At 43.2% G+C, this 25,717-nt stretch overlaps 1 long non-coding RNA gene across 2 annotated transcripts in view; it reads right to left on the minus strand.

The window, feature by feature from the left end:
* The window catches only part of LOC122163325, a 54,475-nt gene extending 30,430 nt beyond the window's left edge, over positions 1 to 24,045 (minus strand). For both annotated transcript variants that reach the window (XR_006169883.1, XR_006169884.1), the window contains exons 1-2: positions 23,855 to 24,045; positions 20,577 to 20,669 (exon numbers count right to left, since the gene is read on the minus strand). This is a non-coding gene — a long non-coding RNA (uncharacterized LOC122163325). The remainder of the gene's footprint in view (positions 1 to 20,576; positions 20,670 to 23,854) is intronic.
* Positions 24,046 to 25,717: the final 1,672 nt, after the last annotated feature.

Below are 25,717 nucleotides of genomic sequence, written 5' to 3' on the forward strand. Positions count from 1 at the left end.
GCCCACCTCCCTTGGATCTCTGCTGACCCACACGATCGTTCCCAAATCCTCGTGCAAATTGATGGAGAATGCTCCAGTCGTGCACCTCCCCTCCTCAGCCGGGGGTGAAGGCGCTGCACCGCGGGGCCTCGGAGAGCAGAGCTCGGCTGCCCTCCGGTCTTGGACAACATTCCGTGTTCTTGAGCACCATCTGCTGGCACCACGGCCACAGACCCGGCCCCCTCGACCTCAGCACACGGGGGACCTGCTCCCCCAGCTGCTGCCCTGCTTCGGAGAATCACAGAATCATTCCGGCTGGAAAAGGTCTCTGGGATCTGCAACCCCTCCCCACCTCACCGTGCCCACTGGCCATATTCTCAGTGCCACATCCCCGCCAGCCCCAGGGATCCCACCATTCCCCAGGCAGCCCTGTGCTGGTGCAGCACTGCTCCTTTGGAGAAGGAACTTTTCCTAATTGTCTGACCCTCCTCTGCTGATGAAACTGTCCTTTACTCAGGGGTAACACCTGTATGTAAGACACCTCTGGGTATACCTGTATCGTTGTAATGAAAAGTGTGATTTTGTGAAGTGAATCCACCAGTTGTCCCCATTCTTCATACTCTGGTTCACAACGTGGTAGCAGTCCCACCTTGGCCATCCCTCTATCCCCCTGTCACTGCGATAATCCTGCTCACAGCTCCCAGAGCTCAGGGGAGGCTGCCCAGCACACACTGCTCTGTGGATGCAGATCACTCCAGCTCAGCCCCTTTACTCTGCTGTGCCATACAAGCACATCCCAGCCCTACAAGGGGCTCCCGGCACCTCCCCCATCCCCGCAGCCCCAGCAGCCTGCAGATTGCACACACACATGCCCCCACATCAGCCCAATAACACAAGTGCCTGTAACACTGCACAGTTTTACCTCTGCAATCACAACCTATTTCCTTTCTTCATCTCAGTCTGCTTCAGGCACCCAGGCAAAGGGAGGGAGAGCCAGCAGGAGTTAACCCTTTCCTCATCTCTGGCCAGAACGTGCATTCAGCTCACAATTAGAAGGATTCCTGGCTCAGCATTTGAGGCTGGAGGGGAATTACTTGCACAGTATGTCCAATGCAGGACTTGTAACAGGCACCACACTTTTGTACTGCTCCTGCACTCACATGCTGCAAGCTTTCTTGCACCACAGATTGTCTTCAGTTTTGAGAACCTCAGCAGAAAAAAACAAAAAAAAATCCCATTCTGCTTTTCCAAGTTATGAAGAAAAAATTTACAAATGTGGCTAGGATGCAAGACTCTGATACAAGAAATCCAAGGTTATTTTTCCTTTAAAGAACCAGTAGCTTACAAGCTGGGTGGAGGTATCTCCATCCCAGCACACACTTTCTGTGGCTTTGTGATGACAGTCATGGGGAGGACATGAAAAGGATGAAATTTACTAAAATATTGTAAATGTGATTTTGATACAATGTTTTTGTTAAAGGCCGTATCTTCTTCTTGTGTGCCTCAGAATGATTCCCTGGCCTAAGTCATTAAGATAAAAACGTGATCACAAATGAACAGTTGCTGAGCAGTTACCATGAAGGTTTCACACTTTGATGCTCAGTTTAAAGCTGAAAACCTTGTGAACTCATATGATGGGGATTTCCTTGAGTACTGCAGTGCTTGTGGAGTCCCAGTTTCCCTCACTGTGCTTCTGGTTTTCCATATTACTCTACAGCAGATTATTTCTGCCCTTGGAACGCAGCTAGCTGGCAGCTACTGTTAATGCATTCATCAAGAGTCTGCAAACTCCAGAAGAGAGCACAGGATTAATCTGTGTACGTGGTTCCTAAAGCAGCTGATACTCAGAACATTTGGGATTTCTGCAGTGTCCTGCAGGACGGAACTCTTCCACCAGCAGACAATAAAACTCAGCTCTCTCGGGGAAAGGAGAAGTAGCAGGGCCATTTGCTCCCTGTCTCTCAGTTTCCCTTCTGAGTTTTTGGGTTTGTTGTGGGGTAATTAGAAAGACTTTATGTGGAGTAAATATGTGGAGTAAATATGTGGAGCTCAGAAGCTTTTTTTGTTGAGTGACTTTTCAATACATGGACTTTCTGTGATGGTTTCTGTCAACATCAAGGATTCGTGCTTTTGCTTTTTTTTTTAATAAATTCCAAAAATCCTTGAAAAACACGAAGACAAGGGCATGACTCACTTTCAGAATTTCCTGTTGATTTTTTTTTTTCAATGACCAGGATGTCATTGGAGAGCTTGTCCTAAAATAGACTGATTGCAATAATTTTAAACACATCAGGGACATAGGTTTCAAGCAGCAATTCTGCTTTATGGACATGTTGTGAGAGGAGCCCTAGAGCTATCACAGGGACTTTACAGGTACAAGCTTCCCACAAACAGGCTTCAAAGAGCTGGTTTTCACTCAAGACTGACAAAGCAGCTTGTCCAAGCTAAGGACCAATACAAAGCCAAAGCCATCTTCAAAATCAAAAGTGCCCTTCCAGGATAGTCCTCTTGTGAGAGAAGAAGGTATGCAGGCAGCCTCACAGGGTGAGATATTTACACTAACACCAAGGCTGATAACCTTTCTTGTTCCCTGGGACGGACATTTAGCAAGAAATGGCCAAATTTCATGACATCTCAGCTGGAGTGGAGCAGAGAAATGCAGTGCCCAGGCTCCAGGCACTGCCACTAATGGCACCTGCTGGATGCTCTTGGTGCTGTGAGCTCCCACGTCCTCGAGGTGCTGCAGAGCCTGACAGGCACAGCAAGTCTGTCACAGAGTGTGCTTCATTCCAAGAGATGCCTATGCAGGCTCGCTCTTCCTCTGCCCACCAGCACAACACATAACAGAAATAAAAGGTTGACAGTAAATTAGTGAATTTCATGTGCAGTTACGTGATAAGAAGTTCTTCTGGATTGCCAGTGGTAGGAAAGATGAAGATAAATGGGAAGGAAGCACAGTAGGAAAATATTAACAGGGAGGATGTGCTTTGGGATGTCATTTGACCGTGTCCCAGCAGCACATGCCTGATGGCAGGTTTCTCTAGAGCCCTTCAGAGAACAGACATTACAGCATTTATCTCCTTGCAGGACCATTAACTGGGAGAAGTGAATTTTTCAGCTTTTCCTCAAATTCTTGCATTCACCCAGAGCATTTTCTCTTATAAAAAAAACTATTTCTGCATCAGACGAGGGGGGCTCTGCACTAACCAGAAAGACTGAGTTCGAATGCCATATGCTCCTTACACGCACTTTGATAATTTTGATGAGCTGTTAGTTATTTCATTAGCATTGTGCAACTACAAAGGGTGAGAGGCCATGTGAAACTCCATAAAACTTTCTGAATGCTGTGGGGGAGGGGTGGTAGGAAACGGAGGAGGGAAGGAATGAGGCTTTGGAATATAGTGGGGAAAATAATACAAACCAAGTATTGCTATAATTCAGTTTTGGTCAGACTGACAGGGTGGGCAGGTGGACAACGTTTTCAGATACAGATGGATATTGAATAACTGCAAAGGAAAACATCAGCACAAAATTACAAAGGACTGAAAAGCAAGAGATCCTGTTCTGTGATCCATTTTGAACTGCTGCTGATCCCAGAGCGTGAACCACAGAACCAGCTGCACACAGGGTGCTTGCTGGCACAAGGACTGGAGAAGACTTTCCCTTTGCAGTGCTATTGATCTGAAAACAACAACAAAGCAAGGAGGGAGGGGGTAAAACTGGGACTGGGGCACACAGCCACTATGACTCATTCCCCAAAACAGACTTTTAAATGCCTCACAGCTGAGAAACAGGCAGCTTAGAGAGTTAACATTCAGAAATTCAGTATAGGAGAAAAAAAAATCACTGTGCAGTTACATGTGGCACTACATCTGCAAATATTTTACATTTTCCAATGTTTGGAGATTTGCAGCAATACTAACTCCTGCAGCCTCTCCGTAAATGTCCTGAACACATTTTATAGAATAAGCAGAGGCAGAAAAGGAGCTTGCTCCAAAGCCAGACAGTCAGTAGCAGATTTGAAAAGATCCAGAGCTCAACAATATTGCAGAAGCTTAAGAACACTTATTTCATGGCACACACAGATGTACCCAACAGCATCCACCATCCTTTGTGAACTGTGTCAGCAGCTTTCCATCCAAGTCAGGATTTCAGTCAGAGAGGAGCAGAAGTCTCAGGCACTGATGGTTTCGCATCTCTGCTGACAACTTTAGCATATATTGCATGTTTCACGAGATGTGCATGTTTTTAAAGCAGAATCAAACCTCTACTTTTATTCTTATGGTTTGGGGATTTATTTATTTCTCATACTTAAACTCCTACAATATATTTTTGGAAAAGAGACCAGCACCAGCACCTAATAAAGAGAGCCCTTCCGTTATTTTTAGATGCCCGTTATTTCTGTGTGCATCTCATGGTATTACTGAATTGATTTAAGCTGACAGCACCGGGAACAGTGTGGCAGACCGATCCCAAAACATCCAAAGAGTCCTTCTGCAACAAAGCCACATTTAACTCTTTCCCACCCGCAAAGTGCCAGTCGGCCATTCAGAAGGCAGGATGACCATGGTGCAGCTCATTTGCCCCATCAAGTACTGCAAATACCAAATGACAAAAGAAACGGGAAACAAAAAATGTGAGCACATCCTATTGACTGTGATCTCTTCGCAGCAAGCGATTCCTGACACTGTATGAGTGAACCAGCATAAATGAAGTTCAGTTTAAAAAAAAAAAAACTATTAAGGGGAGAAAAAGTAATGAGTCTGCAAGGTCTGTCGAGGAACTGGCTGTCGCTCCCCAGCTCTGTCTTCTAAACCACATTGGTTTCTGCCACCCAAACTCCAGATGAAAAAGGCTCCGCTTTGGGTCTCCTGGTTAAACAAAAGAGCAGGCAGGGCTGCAGCCAGAGACTGTAAACATTCTGGTTTGGTTTTTTGGCATCTGTAGTACACAGCTTTCTCATACGTGTGCTCCTGCATGTGCACACACCCCCACTAATAAATACAGACTGCTACCTTGAGGGAATAGCCAAAAGGCTCCAAAGCAGTGACCTGCTATGATTGTAACCATATCGTGTTGAAACTAAAGTGAGCCTTCCCCTTCCCCCTCCTTCCCTTTCACATTCCTCATGCACTTAGAGCACAGATGGCCAAACCCAGGCGTGGTAATAGGAACTTCCACTCTTCTGAGCTGCACATTGATGTAAATGAGCGCTTGCTTTGGTCCACAGCATTGTGTATGTTTGCAAAGAACACAGGAACCAATACAACACATCTGCTCCCACTGCTGCCACAACACTATTTCTTTCATCTGTTTGAGTTTTGGCTTCTCTGAGAGGAAGTAATTGGCTGTTAATTATGGGGGCTGAGAACTGGTCACATCACAGAACTGTGTTTGCAAGCATGATTCATGACAGCATCATTTCTCAGCAGCTGTCAGCAGTAAAGGCTCGGCACTTACATGAAACTATTATAGTGTTACACCAGCAAAGAATGAAGACAAACGCTGTGCACAGCTGAGAAAGCAGAAAACAAAATATTTTTTTAAAACCTTTATTCGATAGAGAATCAACTTGAAACATGCTGTTTCTCAGGAGAGATAAACAATAACCCTGCCAGCATGGCTTCCCAGGCCACGAAACTGAAATCCAAGCTCTTCAGATGTCCTCCCCAGAGCTGGATGAAAAATGAAAGCCCTTCCTCATTAATAGCTGGACATTCTAAACTTGTTCTTAATAATCCCCAGTCTGTCTCTGTTCTCCTCGCTTCCTTGTCTTGTGCTTAAATTGTTTGGTCCTTGGGGAAGACATTATGATTTGTTATCTTCATATAGCCCCTAGGAGATCTGGCCCAAACCCAGGACTATGGTATTTAAAACCAGAACAGTCAGCCTGCATCAGATCAGCAGTCCACAAAGAACAGCATCCTGTCTCCAGTGACTCCCAGTAGCGAACACTTAGAGGGGAAAAATGCAAACATCAGAGTATGTGCGGACTGAACTTCCTCCTGACTGCATTTTCCCTGCTTCCTGCTTACAAAGCTTCCTATCAGCAGCTTAATAAAAGACAAAGAATAGGAGAAAGACGGATGCGATTACAAGGGTGCATCAGAGAGAGAACTTAACACCTCCAATATATGAGCAGCTGGGGGCCCTGAGACCGATGCTGCCGTGTTCTGCCACGGGTGCCTCATTCAAAGGGAGCTTCGGCGAGCACGGGAAAGCCTGTCCTTCACAGTGCTGACTGACAGATGTCATCGCCTGAGGTACTGAGCTGTGGGCAGGGCAGGCTGAGCCCATCCCACTCCAACACTGCAGCCACCAGCAGTGGCTGTAAGGAGAAGGGAAGGGGGAGCTGTGCCTTCCTCAGCTGTACCCACTGCTGGCAGCAGAAGCTGCTGAGCCCTCCACCAAGCCAGCTGAACCTGCTCAGAAACAACAGGCAGGCTTACTTTAGAGTGCTAGAAGTGTGTTCTTGGAGAAATTTTCTCTCTAGAATCTGTTAGTGCAGTGTTTATTGGAAGAGAGGGCTGCACGCTTAATTTGTCATAGCTCTAACTCCAGATTGGGTTTCCATGCCATGAATAAAAACAAGAAGCTCCATGCAAGCTCTAGGCAGCTCTTCTCAGCGGCAACCACTAAAGCTCCTACTGCTGCCAGTGTGACTACCACGAGGCAGAATATGATACAACGGAGAGTCCCTCTGCCCCACTTAGTCACCAGCGACTGTGAAAAACAAGGTGACCCCAACACACAACACTCACAAAAGAATGCAGTCTTTTATAGGAAAAGAAAATGCATTTCCATGGGCTTCAAACTTTTTTGGTGTGGTTTTACATACGCAGTTCCCTGTAGGATAATTGATGCTGGGGAAAAGACTGGTTTGCAGAAGGCAGGAAAAATTTAGGCAGTCAAAGCAGCCTCATTTAGCGGGCTAAACCAAAATACCAGGACTTGTATGTAAAACACAAGTGAGAAGAAAGGAAAAACAATGCTATAAAAATCCCAGCAATTGAGCTTAAAGAGAGCTGATAGATAACATCTCTAAGCTACCCTCCCAAGCAGGGCCTGAGCCTTTTTTCATGCTGATTTCTTTCTACTTCAGAGGAGAAACTGAGCACAATGTTTTCGTCAATACCCAGGAAACTCCAAATTCAGGACTACTCATTTAAGAAAACGGGAGCTTCAGAAAGCTGAAGATTAAGATACACTGCCCTCAATAGTCTGCATGGGGAAAAGCAAAAGATTTCCTCGTTTTTATGAAACCTCTCTGTGCTCAGTGACAAAATGCAGTCTCGTGGATGGAGAAATAACTGTCAGAAAGAAGCAATCTTTTGTCCACAAATCAGAAAGTGAATCTGGATCCCTCGATATACAGCTCAGTGCCCTGACCCCAACACCGTTCTCTCACACAGTCACATGTCAAAGTCCATTCTTTGCTGATCCCAAAAAGCCCTCAGGCCCTCTGCACTTCCAGTGTTTGAATTCCAGATCACAAGCTGTACTGGTGCCTAGCTTGTCGTGGCTGAACAAGCAGGAGATGCTAACACACCTACAGTTGCACTGCTTGACTGCCCAGTGCTCTCACAAATGACAGTCTTGACAGTGGTCACTGGAAGTTAACTGCCACATTTAAGTGGCTGTTGCTATTTTTCTGAATAAAAACAATAATAGTTTTTAAGACTAAGCAGGGGCAGATCTGTGGCATCCTGATACCAGGTAACAGATGTATGGACAACTCACGGGGACATGTTTGGGTCTGTAGTTAAGTTTGTTTCTTTCCTTCATTGGTGAGTATGAGCTAGAAGAACTGGGGGTGCAGAGCTTTCAGCCCTGAAGAAGAATCTCAGGCTGGGATCTGATGCCAGCTGACCTAAACAGGACTGCATGGTGACCAGCTCCTGAATCACAAGTCTCTGTGCAGTTCTGGAGTCAAATAATGATCATCTCCAAAACCAGTTCCAGTTCCTCAGTACTGAAAGCCACATCCTGCGTCTGCCCAAGACACTTTCTGTGCAGGAGAGCAGAAGGAAAGCACCTCTGACACGCCATGGCTTCACACCTGCCCATTCCCAATGTTCTTCTTTCATAGTTAGTGATCTTGCAGGAGGCGCACATACACTTTGGTGTCAACAGGGACAAACATGCACTACTACATTTTAGTACCTGTTTTGCTTTGGTTTTGAGAGGTATAAAAAGATAAAAGCTCTGTATGAAAAGATTTCTGTGGCAATGAACCCTACATTGGCTTATTGCAGTTCCCAGCAACAACACTGCTATGCTGCTGTGACCAGAAGTAATCCTCAATTAGCACAAGTGTGTTCCTTTTTTCCAAAGAAGAGAGAAACAAAAAATTGGACACTGAAGCAAATGAAGTGTCCGGATTCCTGGCCTTTATCACAAAACTACAAATTTCATTTTTTTTCCTGAACTCATTCTATATGTTGGCAGAATATCAGAGAAACATTTTCGATGAATCTTCCTCCCACTTCTCCTCCTCCTCCCCCCTCTTTGGGGCTTTCATTCACTAATCACAACTCAATAATCCCCAAGGGGAAAAGAGAAAAAAGAAAAAAAAACAGTTATTTTTGCCAGTCCAATATCCTTATTATGCCAGTGAACTTTGCTGAAGAATCCAAAACTCAGGCAACTTACGAATACATTTGTAATATTCAACAAAATAATAAATTCAGCACATGACACAGGAAATAATAATCAGATGATCTCAGCCCCAGAAGCATTTCACTGCTGTGGAAATGCCAGGTTGGAGAGTTCATGTGGAAAAGGAAAAGCCTTGTAACTTCTCCAAACATCAGTCATCACTTCCAGATACCTCTAAATATGGCCATTCATTTCACACTGCAGGATATTGTATTGAAAAGTAAGGCAGGGCCAACACAGCACCTTCCACCACTAAATATGTGCTGCACAAACCTTAGCTAAGTGTGTTTTTCCTATTTGGAATAGGGCTCTTTCATTTCTAAAAAAGAAATGCTTCGTGCTTCTCGCAGAGCAAAATATTTATAGCCACATGCAGAAAAATATAAAGAGCTTGAAAAAGCAAACTCGGAGGTATTCCAGGATAGCTCCATGACAAATATAGAATGACTCATCCACCTCTTTCAATGAAAATGTTCATCCTAGATAGATCAAAGGCACTGAGAACACCAAGCCCTTTTTGCTAAACCTGGCAAGAAAGTAAAAAAGTTTTCAATCAGCAGTCACTTAGTGGGAGGTCTGTGAACAAATGAAAGCCATAAGATGCTGGCACATGAAAGAAACCATCCCCTACAGTGCACAATAGGGACAATGTATATAATCTAAGCATAATTTGTGAGGAACAGAAAGTTTGGATGAATATTTTTGCACAGCTCTCCCAGATGCCATATGGATCTGATAGGAGCAGCTATGCTTGATTTTTTGATACAGATTTTCAAAGGTCTTCACACTGCCTATCATTCACATGCTTTCAAAACACAGCTTTGAGGGCTGGGACAATTGCAGCCTGTCATCTCATCGTGGATTCACTTTTGAGGCACTTGCATGGACACCTACCAGCTCGCAATTGGTTTGAATGCATCTCGCTGTCAGTGAGCCTCTGCACATTGTTCTGTTTGCCTGCATTTCAATGCTGGAGCTCCCACCTCTCCCCACCACCAAGTGGAGGCAAGCAAAGTGTCAAAGCCTCATAAAAATAACGTGCTTGCGGCAGACCCCAGGGCTAAAGCTGTCTTTGCATGGGTGCAGCCCCGTGTGGTGCCACCACACATACATGCTGCGTGTTTCTAGGCCTTGGGGGTTCCTTTACAGTGGTGCCATTACCTTAAAGCAAGTGGCTCATCAGGGCTGGAGGGGTCAGGACAGGAGAAATGCTTGCAGTACTCACTGGTCACTAATGCCCTGTGCCTGTGCTGTGCAGCAGTACTTTGCTGGACAACCACTGCCATTCAGGCCAGGAGGAGCCCACTTCAGGAGGAGCACAGCCAGCTGAAGCCACCTGTGCAGGGATGCAGGGCTGTCTGTCACTTCCAGAGAAGCTGGAATCGTTAGCCTGGCACTTCAGAACAAGTGGTGAGGTGTTAACCCCACATCATCAGTTTTGTCAAAGGCAAAGAATAGCCACTGTGAAAGCTGAACGCAGGCGTCCGATTCACACACGAGTGCTGATGTTGAACCCAGCTGCCCAGGCAAGCCCTGCTGCCTCAGCACTGATTTCACAGACTGCGTGCTCTGGGAGGACGGTAGGACGGGAGTCAGCTTTCCTCAGCAACGATGAAATAGGAATGCACACCCCTGGGCAGAGTGTGTTCCATCCCCAGATGGGGATGGATATTTCTGTGTAGTGAAGCCAAAGTCTCATATTCCCCTCACTGAACACTTTACCTCACTGCTTGTGGGAAATGGGGAGAGCAGGATCGTTCTGCGCAGCTTTCTTTACTTGCCCACTTTCCTTTGTCCTCCCACTTCCCTACTGTTGTTTACCACTTGCAGCAGTGGAGTCAGCAGGCCGGCAGACCTCTTTCCATCCTACAGTGTGGCTCATCCACAGCCAATGAACAACCAGAGGGAGTGGGAGAGAGTAGACTGCCCAAATCACTCCTGGTGAAGGAAGTTCTGCCAGACCACAGCGCAGCACAGCCTGCAGCTCACTCTGTACTGCCACACTAGGAAAATAAGGAAGGAGTGATGCAGCCGTGCATTAACACCAGCCTGACCAAAGCATGGCTACAGTCCAACTGTCTAAATAGTTCATTTTGATAAACACACATCATCTGTGCCGGGATGCTCAAAGCCCCCTGGTGCAGCACTGCTAGCTCCTGCTGCTGAACAGCTTTGGGGAACTTTACACTTCATCATGAGAGCACTGCACTGAAAAAAGCTGAGTTGGAAGTTTTTCAGTTTGAGTTTCTTGTCTTGCTAAATTCTTGAAACTGGTTTTAAATACTAACTGTGCGTAATTGCTTACTGCAGAAGGGAAAATCCTGACAGCAATATCCTCCTTATTCATAAAGCATTCACACATTTTACCCAATTCTGAAACTTACTAACCAGGCTTCTGGAAGCGATTTTTTTCCACGACCTTAAACTTCAGCAGTAACAGTTTGCAAATTTTCTGGGTAACAGTTGCCTACAAAGCACTTTAAATTTATAAACTTCTCATACAGTTTCTGACATTTATCATTGCTAAAGTAAATGGAAGCAATGGAATCGGCTATGCATCGTGAGTAATATAATGCAATACTCAAGGACACCCAGAGGAGTACTTCAGAGGCAAAGGAATCTAAATCATACACTCAGTGCTGGGAAACCGTATAGGAAAATGCGCAGCACCATTTCTTGGTTGACTGTAGCTGTCACTGCTCAGTGTTATGCGAGAGCTGAGCACGCTGCCGATGCGCGGGGTTACATAATTGACAGCGGTGATTTACTATTCATGTGAATTAGAAGAGAAAGAAACTGTGGAAAGAATTCCTAATGAGTGATCACAAGTGTTTCCACAGGGCCTGCCACAGCCAGGGCTAAACAGAACCTTACTGCACGGCCGGGAGATGGCTTTGGGCAAACAAAGCGGGGAAGGTGCTCGGTCCGCGCAGGGATTCCCAGGCAGGCAGGCAGCCTGCTGCATCCCAGCCCTCAGCAGTGTACCTCTAAGCCCTTAACACACAGAGCTCCCTCCTTTGTGCCTTCTAACTTCTTTTTGTTGTCCTTCATTGCCTGGTGCAAGTCAAAGATTCTCAGGCACTGAGCAGATGAACTGGGCAGAAACAGGAACTCTCTGAATGCACATTTATGGACACTACAACACCTGCTGCATCCCGCGGGTCACTGGGCAGCAATTCAACTTGTCTTTGGCAGGTGTGTGGCTTACACACATCCTACAAAGCGTGGCTGCCTCCTCCTTTGTGAGCACAGGGTTTGTCTGGATGGAACATGAGAGCTGCAAGCACCCAGCAGCACGGTTCCTGCAGCTGCACTGCACGATGCCCCACTGACACGCACAGATCAGTGCAGAACGTCTGCTGCAGATCAGATCTGACCAGCTGGGAGAGGGGCTGCATGCTCTGTGCCAATGGAACACCTCCACCTGGAAATCCCAGCCAAAGAAGAAATAAATGTGGTAGTATGGAAGCTTTGTACATATATATTCTTTTGCACTCACTGCTTCTTACATGGAAATACACAGAATTTTTGAGTAATTGTAACTGTACTCAGATTAAACTTCAGAACTTCTTTTTTTTCCTTATATTTTTTCCTTTGCTCTGTGTTTTAATCTCCCCTGCTTTCTCCTTCTTTTCCTCTTTTTGCTTCTTCCTCCAGTCCCACTGAAGATAAACACAAGATCACGGTGTAAGAAATAACTCACCCTTTCCATTCCTCTATTTCTTCTCCAAGCATCTGCAAATTCTATTAGCTGAAATGATGTGGGACACTGGGATGGATGGGGGCAGACGGAGAGGCGCAGACAGACAGACTGCCCGGTAGCGTCTGGTAGCCTGGCACTTGCTGGCTGCTTGGTACAGAGCTGCATCTTCCTGGGGAGGAGCTTTATCAGTATCATCAGTACAAACCCTAATTGCATTACAGAAATTGTAAGATGAAAATGAAAGTTTAAATTACTTCAGTGTTTATCTTCATTTGTATATATTTGGCTGTTAACAAGATGCACACACACACAATACCAACTCCAGCCGATGGGGAGAATTTATGATGGAGGAAGCAATACAAACTGAAGAACAGTCAGCTGAGTGCTCTGCGGCCCTCAGCACCTTACTGAAGGCATTCTGTGGTGAGGGAAGCACCGCTCACCCACTGCCGAAGCTCAGTGCCTTTGTGCCAGTACAACCTGCAGGACCATGGGGTAATCACTGTCACAATTGCAGGAGAAATGTTTGAAAGGAATTAGGTAAGAACAGTCCAGTGGCTCAGTGTGCAAAGCAAACAAGTTTTGAAAATGTACTGCTCTATTTTAAGGTTATGGCCTTTAAGACAATCTCATGACTTGGACGGCATTTTTGCTTTTTGAAAGCTAGCAGCTGCATACGTAATGTGACTCTCCACAATTATTTCCTTAAAATCTTTGCAGAAAACGTGTGACAGAGAGCAAACAAGCAAGCAAGACTCACATACAGCATGACTGCCTCGTGCTTCCCTGTTCTGTAGGTTTTACGGCATAAGCACATTTATACGTAAAGCCAGCAATGCTTTATTAGATAACCAATAACACATCACACTGCAGCTAGTAAATAGATCTATCCCAAGAAAATACATAATGGAGGGAGATTGGGTCTGGCTGGCATCATTATTTACACACAAGACTGCATGGAATCTTTGCTTCTAAACATAGCTGTGCCTGGCTGAGGCGGGTGGGTCAGATGGGAACTTCCCAGGCAGGATGAATGTGCCAACACTCAGACAATGTTCAGATCATTTCCCCAGCTATGCAGCCTGATGCTCCCAGAAATGAACTGAGATGAGTGCATGCAGTCTGTACCCTAATCAATATCATTAATTCATCTGTAAGGAAGGAAAGAGCAGAGGATCTGCTCTCTCCTAACTCTGCTGATGAGCAGAGTGGTCAGTTGGTCTCTGCCTGCAGACTGAACAAAGCAGCAGTGCATGGCCCCCAGCAGCCAGAGAGATTCAATGGGGAAAATCCTGACAGAGCCCTTGGTCATGAAGGATTCAAATATGGAAGACTTCAGATTTCCTATTTTCTTCTAAGGATCAGAGATCTGTAATCAGCTGGTGCCTTCCTAAAGAACAGAACTGTCACCAAGCTGCTCGTGCTGCTCCTTTCCCTCTGGGGACAGTCCCATCACGGGGCACACAGCATCGCAGGAGAGGGCAGGGGGCCATTTTGAGATACCTGCTGTGAATGAGACAACAAAACTTGGCAGCTGCTGAAGAACATGGAGTCATGGAGAGCTGGGCATGCACTGATATATGGTGCTAGATGCAGTGCAGTGAGATGCAGGAATTAGGTGTGCCTTGACGTCAGAAGGCTTCTTTTCGTATATACATATGTGTGTAATTGCACATACAGAAATGCACAGTTACCTACACAGCAAGTTCATGGAAATGTTAAATTAGACTCTGAAGAGCTTGAAAATACTTCAGGAAAGCATTAAAAGGAGGTGATATCCTAGAAGTATAACACAGAAGTCTAGGCTCTGTTGCCCCTAATTTCCAAAACATCGATCCCTGAAAGACACACACACTTTAGAAAACAAAATGCCATTAAAAGATCAAAGATCCTTCTGGGGTGCATTCTCAGCACTCTTGAAAGCCTTATGTCCCCTCTCTTGCCCCTTGCAAACTGATTAACTTCAGTGGGATGAATCAGCTCACACAATCAGCAAAATCATGCAGTGAAAATAAGCAACCGTACACGTTAACTTAGGGCAGAGCAAAACCAAGATCCTTCTATTTTCCTCTGTTTGATTGAACCACTGGGATTTACACTAGTTCTCATCTTCAAGCTACAATTGGTATTTAATCTGTTACCAGGCAGCTTTTTCTGAAATCATTTTGCACATGGATCAGAGGCAACCCCCTTTCCCTGAATTAAAAAGTAAACGAGAGCACCATCTGGCCACTCCTCGTCTGATTCAGCCCCAGTGCCTGCGGTGGTATTCCAAAATGTGAGGAATGCTCACCCCGTAGACTCGATTCACATCCTCCCTCCTATTGACTAAAGCTGCTCTGTCCCCTTCTGGGCTGCTTTATATAAGAAGTTGGTGGGAAGACGAGGGCTCTGAAACCTTAACCATCTTCAAATGTGCGTGTGTGTGGTCTGAGCAGGCAGCTTATGCAATGAGAAATGGGAAGCCACTAAAATGATTCTGCTTCTAAATATTTTGACCTTTATTGACATTTATAAGTAGCAGGCAGCTTAATTACCAATTAAAGGAAGTTATTAGCTACAAAAGGAGCCTGTTCTTTTTTTTCTTTTACGGCTCCTTTCCCAAACCAGTGCTACTCAGATGAGATTTCTGTGGCAGGACAAGGCAAGGGAGCCCAGGAGACCTCAACTGCTCTACAGCTAACCTACACAGCAGCTGACAGAGAACTCAAAGAACTTTCATAAAGTGGACGCTCCAGAGAAAGCACATTCAGAACAACACACCCTCTGCTTCTGCTGGTATCACAGCCTTGTATTACAGCGCTCCCACAGTTTTCTAAATGGGACTGCTTGGTGGGCATTACTGCTGGCTTGTTTGCTTTCATGCACACTCAGAAACAAGGCCTCATCCTATTCAAATTATTGATTTTAAGTCAGTTGGTTTGAGGTTGGTTTTTTTTTTAATACACAATACGCATTCAGAGGATGGCCTGAGGAGCTGAGAATATACATGAATGGACCACTAACCCTGATGCAAACTGTTAAAACAACTGCAAGTTCCACCCCAAAGATGGCTGCATTCCTGCAGCAGACAAAACAGTTCCTTTAAGCCACCCAGTCTCCAAATTTGCCATCAGGATTGCATTGGTAGGAGCTTTGTACACGTGTACGGCCCCACTCCTCTAACATGATTGCTGGGTAATGGCACTTACAAAAATATCTTGATTAGAAAGTATTTATTAAATATATTTATTAGAATAACCAGTGTTCTCCCATAATTTTAGAATACCTTTTAATAAATACAAATGAGGAGAAGAGTATACCCAAATTTCAGTAGTGAGTGCTCTAATATCTGAAACGTGATAGCTATGATGCTTTTTCATCTAACCCTATTCTAACCTGAATTAAAAATCAGTGACAAAATAACGGCCCAACTCTGACCACTCATTATTTTCCACTGTGTAACACAGATTAGTGCTGTTTGAAGAGTCTCTGTATAAGAAGGGAAGATCAGTACATACAGAAAATGCAAAGAGACACCTAAAGCATTTTGTCCTCAGTGGATGAAGAATCCCCAGTGGATGCAGTTCCCCAGTGACAAGGAAAGTAGCTGCATGGTCCACAACGCATTTTAGAGTATATCAAACCAAGAAGTAATGGAAGTTCCAGCACTCTTCTAGGCACAATATTTCAGCTTTTTACCAGTGCTACTCCTGCATATATCAAAAGAAGTCCCGTGACACCTTCTGCTGACCTCAGTGTCCAATTTTCCAGCATACTTCTGGACTCTCTCAAGCAAGGGATTTAACACTATTTTTCCATTCTCTGTGCTTTCTCCCAGATCCTCCTGTATTGTTTTGTTTTTTCTTTGTCTGTATTATTTACACTTCCTAAACTAAGTTGGTAATTCAACTACAGTTTCATACAGAAAAAAATTATTAATTGCAGCCTATTTGAAACGAAGATTTTGATCCTGCAGTCACTAAAGTCAAAGGCAACAAGGGCTTTCTGTTCAGTGGGAATAGAACAAACCCAGTTCCTGATCAGTGTGTTTTTAATCAGGGAGCCTTCACATTTAAAAAGGAAATAATTTGCATCATATTAGTATTCATTGTCCACCTACACAGGATGGGAAGTTTACTGAACAAAAAGGTTAAGTGTGTCGGTGCCAAAAAGGTTTGCCCGTTGCTCAGTCAGTCACAGCAATGAAAGCATCTCAGCTGTACCTGTTCCAGGAAATTACATCAAAAACCCCTGCACGCGCGGCTCAGGGGAGTCAGACCTGTTTCTTATGGTACATGAAAGGTCAACTGAGATCACTGTGTGCATTATTTCATCTCAAGAAGAGTCCAAGTGCACCAAAACCAAAAATAAAGCTCAATGAAAGAAGGTAGCAGAAAGGAAGTTGCTGCAGGCTGCCTGATATGGCTTACTCGAGTCTGTCACTTCAGGTCAGCAGGGAAATGTCTTCCAGCAAATTGTTTACCAGGGGACTGGAAAAGCGATACAAGAGTTCTTTGTGCGTGGTGCAGGAAGGCACGTGGTGCTCACGGTGCAGGACAGCTCTGTCCAGCCTGGGGGTCACAGAACCAGCTGGATTTGGGGTCATTGTAACAAGAGGCAGAAAAGACTTAGTGTCAGAAGCAAGCTGTTTGCTGCAGAGCCATAACCTGCTTCAGTGGCAAACCATAGGCACTAACAGTTTGAAAAAGACCACAAAGCACTTATTTAGGTGTTTTCTTACAAGATGAAGTTTATACAAGGTTTCTTCCTATAACATTTTATCTAATATTAGATAGTACGTCTGATTAAAGACTGAGATTAGATTTCAAAGTGGAAAGCACCTTATGGTGCATCATTTCACTGACGTTTTGAGGCAGTTCAGGACAACAGCACGTCACACACCAAAAAGCCTGTGTCTTCCAGGAAGATGTCTCACCCCTGATCATCTTTCTCCTCTGGCAGCTATTCTGGCAGCTTCTCCCTTGCCAGCTATTGCAGGAGGGATAGAATGGGATCTTAAGTCCTGTGTGAACTTGTGGTTGTCAAATGTCTGAGCAGAAATTCTACTCAAAGCTATTTTTTAAAGTATTAGTAACAAACCAAGCTTATGCAAACATCAGCCACGGTAGCTGCTGATGTGAAGACGTGGAAGAGCGGATCAAATCCAAGCTTGCAACAGCAAACAGGTATCAGTAGGATAGAAACATCTGCCTGAATTTTGATGCCCTTGAACAACTCGTTAAATCACATCATCCTACATATACACCTTGACAGGAGTCAGACAGCAGTAATGTCCTTGGAAATCAGGCAGTGGGCTCTGGGAGGAAGGAAGTAGCTGGTACATGCAGTAAATCAAATGCAAAGAAAAAAAAAAAAGGAAAATAAATTTGAAAAAAATAAAAATCACAGTTCTGCTGCAGAATCATTCCATTCAGCCTGGCTACAAACACAGGCAGCTACAAACCGATCATTCACCTCCAACATAAACATAGATCTGGTTAGACTAGCAGTAACATAGGTTGAGATTTTTAGTAGATGACATAAATAAATGTATTTTTATATTTCCTGACCACATTAAGCTTGAAATCAGAGTTCTAAACTGCGAGCCACATACTATAAGACTTCTAATAGCCAATAAATTCCGAGAGTCACAGTGAAGCAATGTTTTCTCCTTAATGGTACATTTTGCTGTGGTGTATATAAATACAAGGGGACTTGTTTTTTTATGGATTTGAGATTTTATGTTGCTGAACATGACCATTCAAACAAGGTTAAAGTTCTTTTAGAAGGACAGCAAGATGGAAACCACTTCAGAAGGCACGATGTCAGGTTCCAAATATTATTTCTACATGGAAAGACATTAGTAAGAGATGGGGGAGGGCTGGGGAAAAATGCTTTCTCCCCAGAAGGCACAATTCAGGAGAGCAAAAGCATAGCTAAAACATCCCAGCCCAACATCACCTCTGTGTTCCTCAGTTCCTATCCCACTCTTATACATTAAGAACGCATTGAGCTCTACCCTGCCCAGTGCATCCACTCCCTATTTGTAAAGCAGGGATTATAGTGCCAGAATTCCTTTAGCTGGTGCCAAAGGAATGAATGAGTTCAGAGAGTTACCAGTAATACTTAGTGCTAAAATACTTAAACTCTAAAGGTCATTTTTCATCTCAAAGTCTTACAACACTATAAAGTGGAGATCACGATAACTGAACACAGCAGATGTAATAACTTTTGCAGATTCACCAAACGTGTCAGTAGCAAAATCAGAAGTGATTCTCAGGTTGGCCACAACCCTTAAAAGTTACCTTAAGCTTCCAGACCCATCAAAGATGACAGCTGATAACCAGTAGTCAGCTTTTAACAAGCAGCAGCAGCTTGCTGGATTACAGGGCTGCATTTCAGCATGGCATTGCTAAGCAAGCCCTGGCAGAAGAACAACACAACATTCCACAGACTTTGAAGGCAAGTCCCTCAATACGGGACAAAGTTGTTTAGCTTTTGGATCTACCACTTTCAGCAGATCTCTCACAAAGAGACATGTTCCCAGTGGGGGAGCAATAAAGACAGTCAGCGTGTACTGGCTCTACTGCCTGTTATTGACTGAAAGTTGTTGGAATAGCCAAGAAGAAAATATCTGAGCGCTGATGTCACTTTGATACAATTGCTTTGGAGGCTGTTCAGTTTTCCTTGGGGCGCCTATTCATTTTTAGAGACTCACTGATCTTTGTCTGATGGCTGAAGTTTTATGACCAGAAAGAAATGAAGATGGCAGCTAAGAGCTTCAGTTCACAATGAGAGAAATAATCCTTTTAAGGGAGAATTCCTCATTCCTAGCTCAGTTTAAGAACTAGCAGTTGGGACTGAGTAGATGGAATGTACCAGCAGAATAAATTTTAAAACACCAAGTACTTTCAAATGCAAATTAGCTGTAGAATGACAAATAAAACAAAAATAATAATAACTTCCCCGCCCACCTACGTTAAAGGTTGAAAAGTCAAGTATCTGCAGGCTGGAAACTCCAGAATTAAGGTTGCCTTGTGCAGTCCTAATTCATTTCTCCTGTGTGATACAATTAAAATATATTTCCCCCACGGCCTCACCCCTTCAGTGGGCAGGATGAACAGAGCTATTCAGGATTTCTTTTTTTTACCTTTTGGAATCAATGTGTGGCCTTGGTTTTATTTATAGCATGCAGTTTAAACTCTGCACTGAATACAGGATTATTCATTTCCTGGTGGGTTTTAATGTAACGCTTATCAAGAAGTCCTCGCTGCAAAAACAAACATCTCATGACAAAACCCCTGCCAACGAGGCAGGATGGTAGCATGGGTCCCTTCAGCAGAAGAGCTTAATCAGAATCAGAGGACCCACAAGACTGTTTCGATTAGTATGAGATCATCTGAATGCAATATAGTGAATAATATATTCTCGTTTTTAGCAAACCCCATTTTCTGAGAGAGAGCTCCAAAACTTCCACTGCCACGAGTTTTGTGTTTGAGAAACCATGTGTTTCCTTTCAGGGTCATCCACAGCATTTCCAAACCTCATTTTCTGTGGTTTACAGCATTTCCTTCTAAGATCTCTCATCAAAAGACAAGCAAGGCCTAGTCTGGGGCTAAGCAATGAAAACTGCAGGGCTAGAATATAATCGTTCATAGCTTACATGAATTTGGAAATTCACTTTTAAATTTATAATTTAAAGAAAAATAAAATCGATCCCTGCTTTTATTTACATACTCTCTCATTTAGAAGTGTAATTGTAGGTTGATTATGTATATACACCTAAAACCAAAAAGCAATCATGTCTGCAACCAAAAATACTGGAACAACTCTGTAGGACTGGTTGAACAAAACAATACTCATACTTTGAGTTGTTTTGTTTTGTTTTTCCAGCAGTTAATCATGAATCAGGAAAGTTTTAAATAAATAATTCGGAGGCTATATAATCACTCTTCTTGCAGACAAGACAACTCACACCCAACCTTTTGATTTGGATCTAAGCTACAAATCAAGTAACTCTTATTTAGAAGTTACCTCTACAGAAAAAAAAAAAAGTTACTTCAAGTTCCATCAGTACGAAAACCTTTCAAGAAATACGAATTTCAAGTTCATGCAAGCCTGTAATCCCACCTGCACAACCTCTCTTTCAGATAAATCAGTTCATGATTCCCTGTGTCATACTGCTTGTTTTACATCACACTCTTAAAGAAAAGAGCAGATGTTAGAAATATTTAAGAAAAAAAAAATGACTTACTGATCTGACAGCCATCGGGATCTCTTTTGGTTCACACTGCTTATCTCAAGCTGTTCCTCACTGAAACTCTCTTCAGAGAAGAGGATCTGACAGCTGAAAGAAAAATGCACAAAGCTTACAGTTTATACCCACAAGACTGGAAATTTGGCATGTCTGGAGGCTTTAGCATTATTATTATTACAAATACATTCTGGAATTTGTATTTTTGGCATAAGCAGAAGATTTGTTGTAGAGAATGTAGCTTTTTTTTGTTTTTAATGTGTTAAGTTAGCTTGGATTACTTCAAATTCAAGTATTTCAGCAATGACCACAAATAACATCCTTTTTTGATTTGATGTAGCAAAAAGAAAGCTAACAAACATGACTTTAGATACCACTTAGCTACAACTTTCAAAACATCACCTTTATTATCTTAGAACGCAGCAACCTGAAAAACTGGCCCTCCTACAACCCGAGCTTGGTCAAGACAGACTTGTTAGTTATAGTTTCCTTTAATGAAAAACTATTTTAAAGTCAAAAAAGTTTAAAAAAAAAATAATAATGATCTCAAACCAGAGCTCTTAGTGTCCTGTTGCTTTTTTAAGAAGAACGTGCTTAATTCAATATGTAAGTTGTCTGCCTGTGACATTCCCCCAGTTCAATGCAAGGCCTCTGATTTATAAAGGCAGACATTTATAAACTGATTTATAAACTCTCAATTGCCAGTGCATCCTCCCACCCACAACTACTCTTCAGCAGTGTCAGTTCTACACCTCCAATGTTGTAACAGCATCAGGGAGATCCCACTGCAGACACAGGCCTTGCTAAATGTTGTATAAACACAGCCAGGAGATTTAAATTACCACATCCTCAAAGAGATTGATGGAACTATTTCGCTGTTCCAGCAGGAGGATCACAAGGCATTTCACAGTCAGGTCTCTCTGGAAGGAAGGCTGTATTTTCAGCTTTATTTTATGGATGGCTGAGTATAGCAGCACAACACAAGTTTGCTTTCTCTCTGAAAGTGGACACACACTAAACTGAAAGCTTGCTGAGGTTCCATTTTTGCAGACATTATTACTAAAACTAACAGTACCACAGAAAACCATAGGTCTGATGCCAGCATCTAGCTCTAGTTTAGAAGCACCCATTTCCTCAGACTGACCGAGAGCCTGGAAATCATTTCTACCACCAGCCACCTGATGCTCTCAGCTGAGCCCAATGATTTGCTCACCCAGAGGAATGCACAGACACTTGCTAATACACTGGGAAACAGAAGTCAAGGTCATTTCATCCGTATGCCTCAAGTGATGTAACATTTGCCATGGCTACTATATAATGCACAAATTGCAGAGTATAATCATCTTACTGCTAACATCTGGTCAAGTTTAAAACCGGAATCTTGTAAAGTTTGTAATTACATCTCCTTATGCTTTTCTGAGCTTTATTAATCTCAGCTTTTTTTTTTTTTTTTTTTAACTTCAATGAGTACATTTTCTGATTCATAGCAATGTTTCAATTAATCATTTCCATTATTACCCCTTTCATTGCCTAAAAGAAAGAAAAAATAAAATTAAAAGCTCACTGAGTTTTAACCCTTTACATGACAAAGTGAGATAGGCTCTCAGAATCTCATCCAAGTGATGCTGTAATTCACTGGAGACTTTCTACTGACTCAGCTTTGGATCTGCCCCTAAAACAAGGGAGGCTGTGGTACAGCAAAGCCCTGGGGCAGATATTCCACTTTAAGCATGTATTAAAGCTCCATCGCCATCTCTCATTAATCCATCAAGGAGGGAGGAACTCAGTACGTTCTCCCAGCCTTGCAGAGCTCTGCAGGGTGTGCAGGGATCGGTGCCTGGCACTGCCCGGCCCGCCCAGCCCCATCCGTGCTGTGCAATGCTGCCTCTCGGTGGAGCTCAGCTAGAGGCTCAGCAAGGCTGTCAGCTGTTCTCTCCAAACCTGAACAGAAGCAGAACTAGGCTGTCTTTAGCTATTAAGGTGCCATTTCCTTGCAATTTCTGTCTGCCTGCTGCATGTCAAAAGGACTAATGTCATAATCTCCAGAGTATCACTGAAAGTAAAAGCTGCTGGTAGCTGGGCAGCCAGAAGCACAGAACCTGAATGTTTCATAAGCCAAGCTGAATATCCATAGAGAACAATTGCATGGTTTTGCTAATGAGCTAACTCAGCTAATTGGGTGATGAACTAATTCAACTTCTTACAAAACAATTCATGAACTCTTATTAATGATCAGTTATTCAGTGTTTGGAGACCTTCATTAATCACCACTATTCCTACTTGTTTTCTCTATTTATGTTATATGTGCAGTGTAAAGATAAACTTAAAAAAAAAAATTAGCTGTGACTTTTTGTTCATAATCACAGTGATGGGAAAAACTCCAAAAGCATTCTCAGTGTTTTGTAGTTGTCAAGACACTTTATTTTCTCTCATTCCCAAGCTTCAGAAGCTTCCTCTTTGTGATTGCAAACAGATGAGGGTAGAACATGCAATTAAACTACAGCAAGTAAATTCCAATCAGTAGTGGCCTGCAGCAGCATCTCAGTGTTCACATCAGAAAGAGGCCAACTCTTAGTATGAAGCTGTCAGCAGGAAAAGATAAATTAAAATTGATTTTTAGAAGCAAATTCACTAACCTTCATTGCACCCAGGAAAATCTGTAACATCTGTCATTGATTTCCTACCAAGGCTGGGATTTTCAACCATCCACTGAATTTGGGCATTCAAAATCTGATATGCAACTTTGAATACACCAGTGCAAAATTGAATGAGTTCTTCCCATGGGAGAGAACAGCATTCCATAAAAGGGAGAAGTTCGTGCACCTCTCCATGTTCATCAAGCAATATTATTAAGAATATAATATTTTGGGGCTTTTGACAGGCTGAAAGAGCTGGGGCTCTGGGGGGACCTTATAGTGGCCCTCCAGTGCCTGAAGGGGACTTACAGGAAAGCAGGGGTGGGACTTTTTATAAGGGCATGTAGCAACAGGACAAGGAGAAATGGTTTTAAACTGGAAACAGGCCTTTAAAATTTGAGGGTTCTGTACAACTGCAGCAGATTCTGCAGATTTACATCTTCCTGCCCAATCCTTACAGTCCTTCACAAAACAGAGATGGTAGATTCTCACATATATTAAGTTTTTCAGAAATGATCCCAGTAAAACCAGTGCTTAGTCGTAACAGTTATTCAGTCACCAACGGGCACAAAATACAACAGTGTTAGTCTTCATGCTAGTGTAGGAACTGCTAAATAAATACGGTGTAAGTTTAAGAGTTACCTATCCTGGTCTCATTTCAGGGATCGCATTTCAAACCCAAGATCTTCCAAAAAAAAGATGGTGCCTCTCTGCAGACTGTGATGGTTCCAGGCAGTGCTACCACCACACTGCATCCCACATGTCCCGGAAGTGGTGGAGTGGTGCTGAGCCTCCTGGCACTCTGTCGGGATGCAGGCTTGCCACCAGTTCAGGTCAGCAGGCAGTAGGAGAAGCTGGAGAAAAAGCACATAGCAATGTGAGGTACACCAAGCTTAACCAGGTAAAGGGCAGAGCAAATATGAGCATATCATTCTGTCTAAAAGCTTTTACATAGAAATAAAAATTGTTCTAGATGTGGAAAAGTTGGCAATCTTTATTCTAAAGTTAATGAGGAAGCCTGGCGTGCATGTGTGTCTATCTGCATGTACGTAGCTGAGTTCAAAACCAGGCATTTAGCAAAAAAGCCTGCTCATCAGCTCTTGATCGTTTCACACAGGCAATAAAATGCATCTCCCACATTTCCAAGCACTCCTTTCTGTCCTTTGAATGCATTCAATCCTAAGAAACGGTTCTGAACATCTCTTCTAACAACTGTTTCTCCAACTGCTTCAAATCAAAGCTACATGATTGATTGTAAAGTAAGACATCCTCATTTAAATTACTTCCAATTTTCAATTTTTCTCTGAAAACCAAGTCCAGGCCACTGGTACAGTTGAGTGATGGACAAAAACTTTCCAAAACCAGCTAATATAATGTAACGAAAGTCATTTTGTAACACAGAAAAAATATGAGTACAGTTATACAAGCATTCCTGTTCCAAGAGCCATTGTAAGTGGGTTTTGTTTTGATTTTGAAAAATCTCCAGTATTCCAGAGTAGCTGAGTAGACCACACACTGGAAAATGACATGTTTTTCTGGTCACTCTGTAATAAAAAGCATTTTTCTCTGAGAGACAGAATAGGCCTTTTCAAGGTTGGAGAGGGAGTGCAATTGCAAGAATGAAATATCAGGAGTGAGGGTTACAGTTACAGTTGTATGAGGATAATTTGGCCTGGTTGTCAGAACAGCTGTCAGGGAATTATGAACAGCTTCTACTTTATCATCTGGATGCACAAGACCTTAGGGCTAAAAGCAAAATCAAAGAGCACTTCAGTGGTACCCACTGCTTCAGGTGTCTCTGGGCTGCTGAGAGGTTTTGCAATGTGAAGTGTAGCACGGAAGAAAATCAACTATGAGAGTAAGGATCAACTGGGTTCAGATAGAGGGGTTTTTGCCAAGCTTGGTGTGATCTGGTTACACAGTAGGTCTGCAACCAGATAATACATAATTACCTGCATCATTAAAAGGTGAGACCTTGCTCCAGGCTGCAGGCAATAAACTGCAGATAAGCCTGAGCTGAGCGTCAGCCGTGACTTTCTGGTGGCTTCACAACACCCTGTGGTAAGCCAATTGCATAACCTGCTTTCCAGGTTATTTTACTGCAGTCATAGGGCAATTTTGGACAGCCTCCATGAGTACATTTTTTTAACATTCTTTTTACTCACCAATAAAACAAAATAAAACATTTTATAGCCTTGATGTGTTTCTGGCACATTTTAAAACTGCTGCTAATAAAAGTTTTCCAAGATGAAACAAGGAAAAAATGACCAAGCTGTAGCAATATAAATATCTCATCATCTTATAATATCTCATGACTTTTTTTTTTTTTTTTTTTTTTTTTTTTTGTAAAGTTGGGCTTTAATTCAGGAAGCTGGGAGAGAGCATCACAGAATAAGATTGTGGTAAGAGAAAAATCATGTAAGCCCAGCTCACAAAGTGGAATAGGGCTATGTTCGTAGCAGCCACTACTAAATGTAGTTTGAAAGAATCATAGTTTCATGCACA

The sequence above is a fragment of the Centrocercus urophasianus genome, unplaced genomic scaffold (assembly GCF_019232065.1).
Source record: "Centrocercus urophasianus isolate 14NV4802_14NV808 unplaced genomic scaffold, USGS_Curo_1.0 seq_23, whole genome shotgun sequence".
Taxonomy (NCBI): domain Eukaryota; kingdom Metazoa; phylum Chordata; class Aves; order Galliformes; family Phasianidae; genus Centrocercus; species Centrocercus urophasianus.